The sequence below is a fragment of the Patella vulgata genome, chromosome 3 (genome assembly GCF_932274485.2).
Source record: "Patella vulgata chromosome 3, xgPatVulg1.2, whole genome shotgun sequence".
Classification (NCBI taxonomy): domain Eukaryota; kingdom Metazoa; phylum Mollusca; class Gastropoda; family Patellidae; genus Patella; species Patella vulgata.
The window spans coordinates 25,824,771-25,835,262 of record NC_065881.2 but is presented as its reverse complement, the minus strand read 5'-3'; the positions used below and the strand labels follow the sequence as shown (position 1 = coordinate 25,835,262).

The 10,492-nt window shown below is 37.7% G+C and overlaps 1 long non-coding RNA gene across 2 annotated transcripts; it reads left to right on the top strand.

The window, feature by feature from the left end:
• Positions 1-11: 11 nt before the first annotated feature.
• Positions 12-3,936, top strand: LOC126814378 (uncharacterized). 2 transcript variants are annotated; one of them, XR_008787463.1, is made up of 4 exons: positions 12-254; positions 1,190-1,343; positions 1,755-3,737; positions 3,772-3,936. It is a non-coding gene; the product is annotated as an uncharacterized LOC126814378 (long non-coding RNA). The 2 variants fall into 2 exon arrangements; XR_008787462.1 differs by having other exon boundaries at positions 12-268.
• The last annotated feature ends 6,556 nt before the right edge of the window (positions 3,937-10,492 follow it).

Sequence of the window (10,492 nt, the reverse complement as noted above, 5' to 3'; positions counted from 1 at the left end):
CACTTTCCCATTGGATTAACCAAGGGTCAATAGGTTAAATCATGGTTGTAAACAAAGAGTTACCTGCTCCTTCGTTTTGATATTTTTATGGATTTTTAGCCAAACCTTAGTTTGAATCAATTAATCTTCTTGTATAATGACAGACATGGCTGTCGGTTCCACCGCCCACCTAAATAGAGAGAAAAAGCGAAGATCGGGTAGTAAAGGAGAGCGTTTGATTCTAAAACAGCAAGCGATGGCTGCAATCAAGGGAGGTAAATGTGAACAGGTGATTTATTTTTAGGCAGATTTAATTGAGTGTGAAATTGTAATTAACCAACTAGGCTAACAATTTTCGTTCTTCTTGAGTAATTTATTGATAGATAGCTTGCCCTAAGGAGTGTTTTCCTCATTGATTGATTAATCTTTAATTAAACATTATTATGCTATATGAATCAAGGAATGAGCAAAAAAAAATATAATAATAAAAAACAAACTTTAGAAAGTCAGATTTGCAATATCAGCCTAATTAAAATTTGATCTTAATTTCATTTCAGTTTCAATTTTGGTTGGCATATCTATAAATTTTTAAATAAATTTATTGAACTTGTATAGCGTCAATACCAATTAAGCTTGTAAAGCGCTGCTCTGTTGCGCTTGTACAAAACAAAAATATATGATTATAAGTGCACAATGTAAAACAATATACAGTAGATAGAATATATTATAAGAAATTAAAATATTTGGTAAAACAAGATAATAACATTTTAAAAAATAATAAATTAGCAGGGTACAGGTAGGTTACAGATAGACTATATTTAAATTGGTAAATGAGATAATCACAGAAAGGCTTTCCGGAACAGTTCTGTTTTTAGATTTTTTATAATAACACCAAAACTTGAACTGGTCCTTGTTTTAGAGGAGATAGGAGTGATTTACATTTTGGCATTTCAAGCAGCGTTTAAAATTGTTAAGAAGAAAATGAAATGGGGTTTAACATGTGTTATGATGGAAATTTTGCCACTGTGACTCCCTTGTTAAGAAGATCTTTGAGGTATACAGGCAATTAGGGACAGTTAATTGACAGATATGTAAGACACACATTTTGAAATAGGTGCGAAAAAAAAGTCTAAGTAAATCGCTTTGCCAACATGTTATAAATTTAAGATATATCTTTTATTGGTCAGACTTATATCTTTAATATTTACAGCTACAGATGTATATTAAAAATGGATTTGATGTCAATGAGCGAGTTCTGTTGATATTAACGGAATCAAAAATCCACTATGCACTGCCTCTTTGTTGGGCATTGGAATGTACTGGACCCAACAGCACACAGATTGTTTCTATTTTGCTAGAAAATGGTAAAACACAATGATGAAGCTATCATTTTTTATTTTATTACAAAACAAAGATAATCTATGGACAGATAATAAGATAATATTAAGTGAATTACAACAGAGCATTATTTCTTTCAATTTTTAAATAAAATTAATATATCCATGTTTGAATTCCTGAAAGCTCTCTTGTCCACCCAGTGTATCAGTTCTTTTGCTTTGGTTTTCAAAATGATATAGTAGATATTTTTTATATATGAATTGTGGGCTAAATAGACCCTTAAGAGGTAGCCAAATACAAAAATCTATTAAAATTCATATGGCAAAATCAAGATGATATTAAACTTCCTGATAGGTGAGAGGCAGGGACAGATAGACAATCTGTACCTGCTTTTTAGAAAAAAATAATCAAAACTGTTTATTTATCATTCATTTTAGGTGTTGATTTAAGAAAAAGAGTAGAACCTGTGCGTTGTTATGAGGAGGAAGGTGGGATTATTTCCTATAAAAGCAATGACACATATTTACATGTAGCTGTGAAAAACAATAAATTGGAGTGTATTCAGCTTCTACTGGATTACGGTGCAGACATAAATGCTTCTAATGTATCAGGAGAGTCGCCATTTCATTGCGCTTTACTTTATGGTTACTGGGAATCCGCGGAAATTCTCATCGACCACAATGGACAAAGTCAATATCCATGTACTTCAATCTTGGATTCGGTTTTTGTTGACCTTCTCGAAAATCAGAAACATAAGTTGATTTTGAAACTTTTAGCGTCAGGCTATGATATTAGGCATGACCCTTTAATCCTAAAAGTAATACCGCCCTGCCATCTCTTCAAGGAAATTGATGATACAAAGTTTTTCGATTTGATATCGTCTAGAATTAAATCACCTGATAGTTTACTGCAGATTTGCCGAAAAACTTTAAGACAAATTACTGGTAACAGATGTTCTCCCAAACTATTTGAACATTTGGAAATATCCAGGTTTTTACAGGATTTTTTGTCTTTAAAAATTTTATGGAGAAACAACAAAAATATCTTGTAAATGTATATTATAGCCAATATCCAACGTTTGCAGACTTCAATATCACACCTTGATGAAATTATTGTGTATTTAGAAACGGCATAAAACTAATATGATTAATGCTTATATAATGTGGGATTCGATGATCTTTTTGATCAGCCATATTATATATAACAAAGAAATTAAAAGGGGGATGCCCAAGTTCAGATTTTGTCGTTGATACCGTGTGGTTGAAAGGTTTTTAATCTTATAATCCAATGTAGTTCGATTGTGGGCCTATTGGTAGTCGAATTATTTAGCTCAATAATTGGATTATAAGATTAAAAACCTTTCAACCACACGATATCAACGACAAAATCTGAACTTGGCCATCCCCCTTTTAATTTCTTCGTTTTACAACCCTCCTCACTGGGTGTCCCAACTTTGGATCTTTTTTAGCCTCCCAACCCCAACTTAGGTGCCACCGTGCTACCTCTTTTTTTTACACTATTCCACGTTCAGCCACATACACGTTACGTCGTAATACTATACCCGAATTCATAGCACAGGAATCTGACCTTCTAATCGTATATATATGCATACACCATACCGAACTAGACAATATATAATTTAAAAAAAGAATATTGTCTAGTTCGGTATGGTGTATGCATATATATACGGATAGAAGGCCAGATTCCTGAGGTCATAGCAAATTCTCTACAAACATGGACGCCTGTCAGCATTGTTGGAAAGTTCTCTCTAAGAAATGCCACTTACTTAGACACATTAAGGAGAAACATACACCTCCTAGTTTTACCTGCACCCTCTGCGGTAAACTCTATAGAAGGAATGAATATTTGAAAAAACACAATTGCAGGGGTGCTTTAGCACCTAGATCGTTCAACGATAACCGAGACCATCTGCAAGAGGCCGTCTCTATTACCATAGGAGATCTACCTACCACCAACCCGGCCATTAGTTTTTCTTCGGAAACCTTGCGCATGTTATCTGCCTCGCCAGTGGCTACCACCAGCTACCAGAGCCCACGCCACCTCACACCGTCAGGGGCACCTTTCCCATGTTTCCAAAACTGGGACAACAACGTCTCCCCTAGCCAGTTAGTAGCGGAAACATGGGTACAGTATGCTCAAGCCGTGCTTTAGCACCTAGATCGTTCAACGATAACCGAGACCATCTGCAAGAGGCCGTCTCTATTACCATAGGAGATCTACCTACCACCAACCCGGCCATTAGTTTTTCTTCGGAAACCTTGCGCATGTTATCTGCCTCGCCAGTGGCTACCACCAGCTACCAGAGCCCACGCCACCTCACACCGTCAGGGGCACCTTTCCCATGTTTCCAAAACTGGGACAACAACGTCTCCCCTAGCCAGTTAGTAGCGGAAACATGGGTACAGTATGCTCAAGCCGTAGCGACATATGGAGGGACAGGAACCCGTCCACTGACCAACTATTCCGAATTAACATCCAAAAAAATCTGCAAGAAGAGCTCGAGCGAGACCCTTCGCTTGCTTACCAATTAACCGAACAAGACCTTGCACATTCTTCATTTATATTTGGCTTAATAAACAACTAACTCTTCACCCTCTACTTTTTGTTTTTCTCTTTCTTTTTTCAGCCCCCGGGCCCCAAACCCTACCCGGGCCTGTTTTCCCCATGGCACCCAATGCAACCAGTCTGAAGAGTTCAATACGAACGAAACTAGTCCTCCGCCTTTGCCCGAAACCCCGGTAAAGGACGGACACGTCGACCCTGTACCATACCTAAACCCAGCATTAGGATATTCATGAACCCAGCCATAATACCAAATCCCGGTATTAGGCAAACTCATGAACCCCGCCGTAACACCAAACCCAGGTATTTGGCAAAGTCATGAACCCCGCCATAATACCAAACCCCGGTAAAACAACCCCGGCAACCCCGCCAAATATTGAAGAGTTCAATACGAACGAAATACTTGTTACAAAAAATTGGGATAACTGGAAGAATCGCCCATTTCTACCTATCATATATAATTCAAAAAAATCTAACAGAGTATTATCAGGCAACGAAATGAAATGAAATGGAGTTTTATGGCAGGTCAGCTCCAACCGGGCTAAATGGTGCCCAACACATGGTGATTTTTGACCAGACAAATTAAAGCAATATCACATAAATATATTTATATACATAAATAAAAACAAGTATCACAGACTATATTATTAAAAATAAATATAAGTCCTTTATGTATATAAATAGTTAAAAAGGCAACACATATACGCTCATCAGTAGTTGTGTCAAAGGGAGCAAGAACACCAGAGTGTGTTATGTAATTCAAAAGACCAATAACTTTCAAAAAGGCTGGTTTTTAGAGTGGTTATCATACATTTTATAACCTGCCGAACAATCCCAGCATTTTGGAAATAAAATGTTAAAAACTCCAGACCTGTATGATGTTTACAAGGTTTCGGTGACAGGGGCAGTAACTCCACAGAAAATGATGCGCCACAAAGTCACACTATTCAAACAGATTCTTACCTGGCTGTCGGGCAATTACAGGGTTTTTTAATAATAGAGACAACTTTGTGCAAAACTCAGAATTTCTTATCTGGCATGTAAAATATTCACAAGGTTTCGGTAGAATGCACAACAGAGAGAGACAGAGAGAGAAATGGGGTTTAACGTCCACTCGACACAAACAAGGTCATTTCGGGACTAACATATTGCTTAATTTTATTTCAATAATTCGCTTGCGCGTACAACCGGAGATTCAAAACCACGCCAGTTGACTCAATGACAGACTTTATGATACAGCGCGCGCGTGCTAACCATTCAGCCATCCAACCCCCCGGAATGCACAACTCAAAATTTCGAGGTGGGCAATTTCTTACAACGATAAACTATTTACAAGGTTTAACTCCGCTAAAAATCAGTGTACGACTTCAAAACGGTTCCATACGAAATGAAATGAAATGAAATGGGGTTTAACGTCCTACTGTTCTGCTCTGCTCCGAACTGGGCTAATGAAGACGGGCATACACCATACAGTGTGCTAAGAGGGACATTTTGCCCGGACAGCGGCACTACGGCCTACTCTTATATCGAATTCCAACTATCAAGGGATCTTTTACGTGCACGCCAATGTGTACACGGGACCTTGGTTTTTCGTCCCATCTGATGACAGCTGTCCTTGTTAGGCCCTCCGTCCTGCATCACTGACAAGGGAGAACCACGTCGGAAAATCTGAATTTAACTTTTTCGGCCAGTGCAGGGATCGAACACCCGACCTCCAGGCTAGCGAGCCAGCGTCTTACCCACTTACCCATATGACTGTTTCGAACAATCCCTAACTAGGTTATTCATCGCACTTAAATGACAATATTGGTGCCAGTCATTATCACATATGTGATAGAACTGGTTAAACACGTTCCAAATATTATTTTATCACAGAGATCTTGCTACGATAGATGAGTAATCAATGTTTCAACAACCGGAAGTGACGAACGCAAAAGGAAAACGTACACGAGTTATCCCTCTATATAGCTGACTGAAGTGACGGATGAAAACAGATACATGGGCGAATTTCTGCTCACTAATAATTCCCTCGAAGACCAAAAGTTGTTGTATGAGACTGTAAAAAGGATATCTGACAATTCATAAACAAAATTGACTGTCACTAGATAAGAGAACATGAAAGAAAAATAGAACCAGCGGCTGCCAGGCAGGATACGCCCACATTTTCGAGAGATGGATAGAGAACAAGCTAACAAGAAAGTAATTTTTACCTACAATCAAGGGCCATAATTCAGGAAATTACAATTCGATATGCGTGAATATCGAAAGGAACCGAGATCCTTGGGTTATAAACTTACATTTCAAGTTTCAACAAAATCGGATAAAAATTGTGACCTCTATAGTGTCCACAAGCTAAAAACGTGATTTTTCGTAAAACAGGGGCCATAATCCATGAAGTTTCGATCCGATACATGCCAATATCGAAAGGAACCGAGATCTTTTGGAGATAAACCTATATTTCAAGTTTCGTCAAAATCGGATAAGAATTGTGACCTGTAGAGTGTCCACAAACAAATTGTGGACGGACGGACAGGGGCGACGGCATAATACGTCCACATGAAAATGTGGGCGTATAAAAACACGAGTCATACCTCTATATAACTGACTGATGTGACGAGTGATAACAGATACACGGCCGAATTTCTGCTCACTACTATTTCCTTCCAAGACCAAAAGTTGTTGTGTGAGACTATGAGAGGATGTCTGACAATTCATAAAAAGAATTGACTGTCACTAGATAAGAGAACATGAAAGAAAAATAGAAAAACACGAGTCATACCTCTATATATATATATATATATATATATAACTGACTGGTGTGACGAGTGATAACAGATACACGGCCGAATTTCTGCTCACTAATAATTCCTTCCAAGACCAAAAGTTGTTGTGTGAGACTGTGAGAGGATATCTGACAATTCATAAAAAGAATTGACTGCCACTAGATAAGAGAACACGAAAGAATAACAGAAAAAGTCCGTGCATTACCATGTTTTTATAAGGTATAGAATGAATATAAACAAGGGAATGTACGGACTATTTCTATTTTTCTCGTGTTCTCTTATCTAATGACATTCAATTACTTTATTGAATTGTCAGGTATCCTCTGACAGTCCCATATAACAACTTTTGGTCTTGGAAGGAATTATTAGTGAGCAGAAATTCGGCCGTGTATCTGTTCTCACATCAGTCAGTTATATAGAGGTATGACTCGTGTTTTCCTTTGGCGTTTGTCACTTCCGATTCAGGAAACCTGTATTACTCAGCTATCGTAGCAATGATCTCTGTGTTAAAATTATATTTTGAATGTGTTTTACCAGCTCTATCACATATGTGATAATGCCTGGCACCAATATTGTCCTTTAAGGAAACACGTAGCTAATGGAGACCATGATATGTTATCGAAACAAACAGCGCACGACGATGATAATTTGTCCAAAACAAATACACATACTCATGTGTAGACTACTCGAAATAAAGTACAACCATTTACAACCTCTATACTTATTGTACTAAAAATGACCTGCTTTCGAACTTCCCTGTTCAATTCTCTACTGACTCATCAGATAACATATACACAAATACATTACATACATACAATATATACATGGCAAGTAAATACGAACAGACAAAAAAGTGTGGGGGGGGTAAATAAACTGTGTTAAATTGATAGCTTAAATAGGATACAAAGATTTAAACATGACAAGAAGAATCAGTACACCTCAACTGCATAAAATCTTCCTATATTTTATTTTTTTCTCTGATCTTCTAACATGCCTTTAAAACGGGGAAAATAAACTAGATTATTACCATAGTAATGGCCATGTACCTGCAACAATCAAAGAGAGATTACAATCTAATTAGGTCAGGTGCTGTGGTAAATTTAATTATTATTCAATAGCGTGGGTTTTTTTTATATCGGCAGAAATAAGAAATATGCCTAATTTCCGTAGTTCTGATGTTGAAGTCGTACCTAATAATTGAATTAATTTGAATATATTCGGTTTTCGTAAAAAGTTTGTTTGATGAATTGATAACGCAAATCATTAAAACAAGGACAGCTTAAAATAAAATGAAATTATTCTTCTGTATCTTTCAGGTTACAAAATGTGCATTTTCTTTATTACGTTCTATTTTATTGTATCGGGCTACTTCTATATTTAAATTATGCGCGGATATTCGGAATTTGCTATATAAGTCTAATAATTACGCATTATTTCAGTATTTGAGTTATGCAAAAATTAAAGTCAAATTACAAGGAATTTTGTCGTCTCTAAAAATTAATTTGGGGGGTTGGATGACCGAATGGTTAGCACGTGCGCGCTGTATCATGAGGTCTGTCATTGAGTCAGCTGGCGTGGTTTCGATTCCTCGGTTGTACGTGACAAGGAGTAGGGTCGCCTGTCCAACCTCGTGGGTTTTCTCGGGGTCCTCCACTTTCCTCCCACTGCTAAAGACCCATACGCGCAAACGAATTATTGAAATAAAATTAAACCATGTGTTAGTCCCGAAATGGTCTAGCTTGTGTCGAGTGGACGTTAAACCCCATTTCTCTCTCTCTCTCTAAAAATTAATTTGAGTCGCGCAAGTTTAATTTTATATGAAAGTATTATTTGTATAGTATAGCGATCCATTATCCTCCATCCATGGAGAGATGTATAGACCTCCCTGGGCTTAAGGGTTTTTTTCTGAGTTATGGTCGAGGTCTAAAGCAGAGTAAAATGACATCACCATGTCCATGGAGACAGCCATCTTTGAACAGACGATGATCCGGACCATCCACGTTCGGTTTCTAGTTCCGACCACTTGTGAAAAAAATAGGCTATAACCGAAGGTCGCCCTGTCTGCATGTTGGTTGATCTACGTGCTAAATTTAGGGGGGTGGGGCCTTAAGTAAATCTGTAAATGATGTGATTCTATGGAAAAGAGGTATAAACTTTTTGAAATGATACATTAGTGAAATCAAAAGTTGCTGTTGGGTCAAAGTCGAAGATCTTTTTTAATGAGATTCGACATTAAATTCTATTTATTAGCTCAGCGACTGTAGACTAGACACTTGAATACTACTGATGGTGATCTTGTTAGATCACTGCAATCATGATGTAATAGAACTAAGCTCAGCTCAGCTACTGATGCCAAAACTACATGGACGCAACGTAACATGTGACGATACGGATGGGAAATATACCCCTTGCCAAAAGTCTCTTAATATCAGTATTACGTAAACGTATCCAATATTTAAATGTCCAACATTTTCTATCTATGATTAAAGGGTATCTACCTACTGTAGTTCATTATAAATCATACTACTACAAGTTGTTTTTCGGACGCCAAGTAATTGTTTTTAAAAAGAATTTTAAAAAGAATAAATGTAATTTTTCAATATCGCTGGCCGATGTATTCCTCAAATTTCGGCACCGTAATATAAAATACTTTTGACGTATGTGTCGAAGACTGATAATTTTGTTATGAACAAGCCAACAGTGGGGCTGATGTCCCGTATTGATTAATCGCACATTTATTTTTTTTAAAAGTATCAAACTGATTATCAACTATCACTCTCTGTCAGATATAATCAAAGTTATCTTGTTCCAAAGCATCGACCAATGAAATTGCTTAGCTCGATCTGCTTAGCTTTAGCTTGAAATGTTAATCATTGACTCAGTGAAGACATTTTAATGAACATCTACATCAAGATTAAACATTCTACCTCAATTAAAAACAGGGTTGTTATGTTCAAAAGTCTTGACCAATCAAATTGCTTATCGCTCCTTGGCCTAAACAGAAAATTATCATTATTGAACTTAGTCAAGGTAATGATATGATGAATCTATACTCCGAGTTTCATCACTCTTATTTAATTATAACCAGTCATTGTGCCCCAATGCATCAACCAATCAGATTGCTTATCTCTGCTTACCGTAAGCAGACAATGTTTATCACCGAACTCCATCAAGGCATTCACCTAATGAACGCCTACACCAAGTTTGGACATCCTACCTCAATTAGGAGAGTTATTGTGTTCCAAAGCCTCGACCAGTCTAATTGCTTAATGCTTTGCTTACCCTGAGCAGAAAATGCTCATTATCGAACTTAGTCAAGGTCTTGATGTGATAAAACTATACACCAAGTGCCCTCGCTCTCACTTAATTTAGGGAATCGCGTGGCTAAGTGGGTAAGACACTGGCTCGCTAGCATGGAGGTCGGGTGTTCGATCCCTGCATTGGCCGAGAAAGTTCATCCAAAATTTCCGGCGTGGTTCAACCTTGTCAATGATGCCGATGCCAGACGGAGGGAGGGCCTGGCAAGGACAGCTGTCTAGCCCTTCGGATGAGACGAAAAGCCGAGGTCCCGTATATACATTGGAATGCACGTAAAAGATCCCTCGGCAGTTGGAATTCGAAATAAGAGTAGGCGATAGTGCCGCTGCCCGGGCAAAATTTCCCTCATAGCACACTGTATGGCGTATGCCCGTATTAATTAGCCCAGCATAGGAGCAGAACAGTAGGACGTTAAACCCCATTTCATTTCATTTCTCACTTAATTTGAACTAAAGCTATTGCGTCCCACATCATCACTCTCACTTAATTAT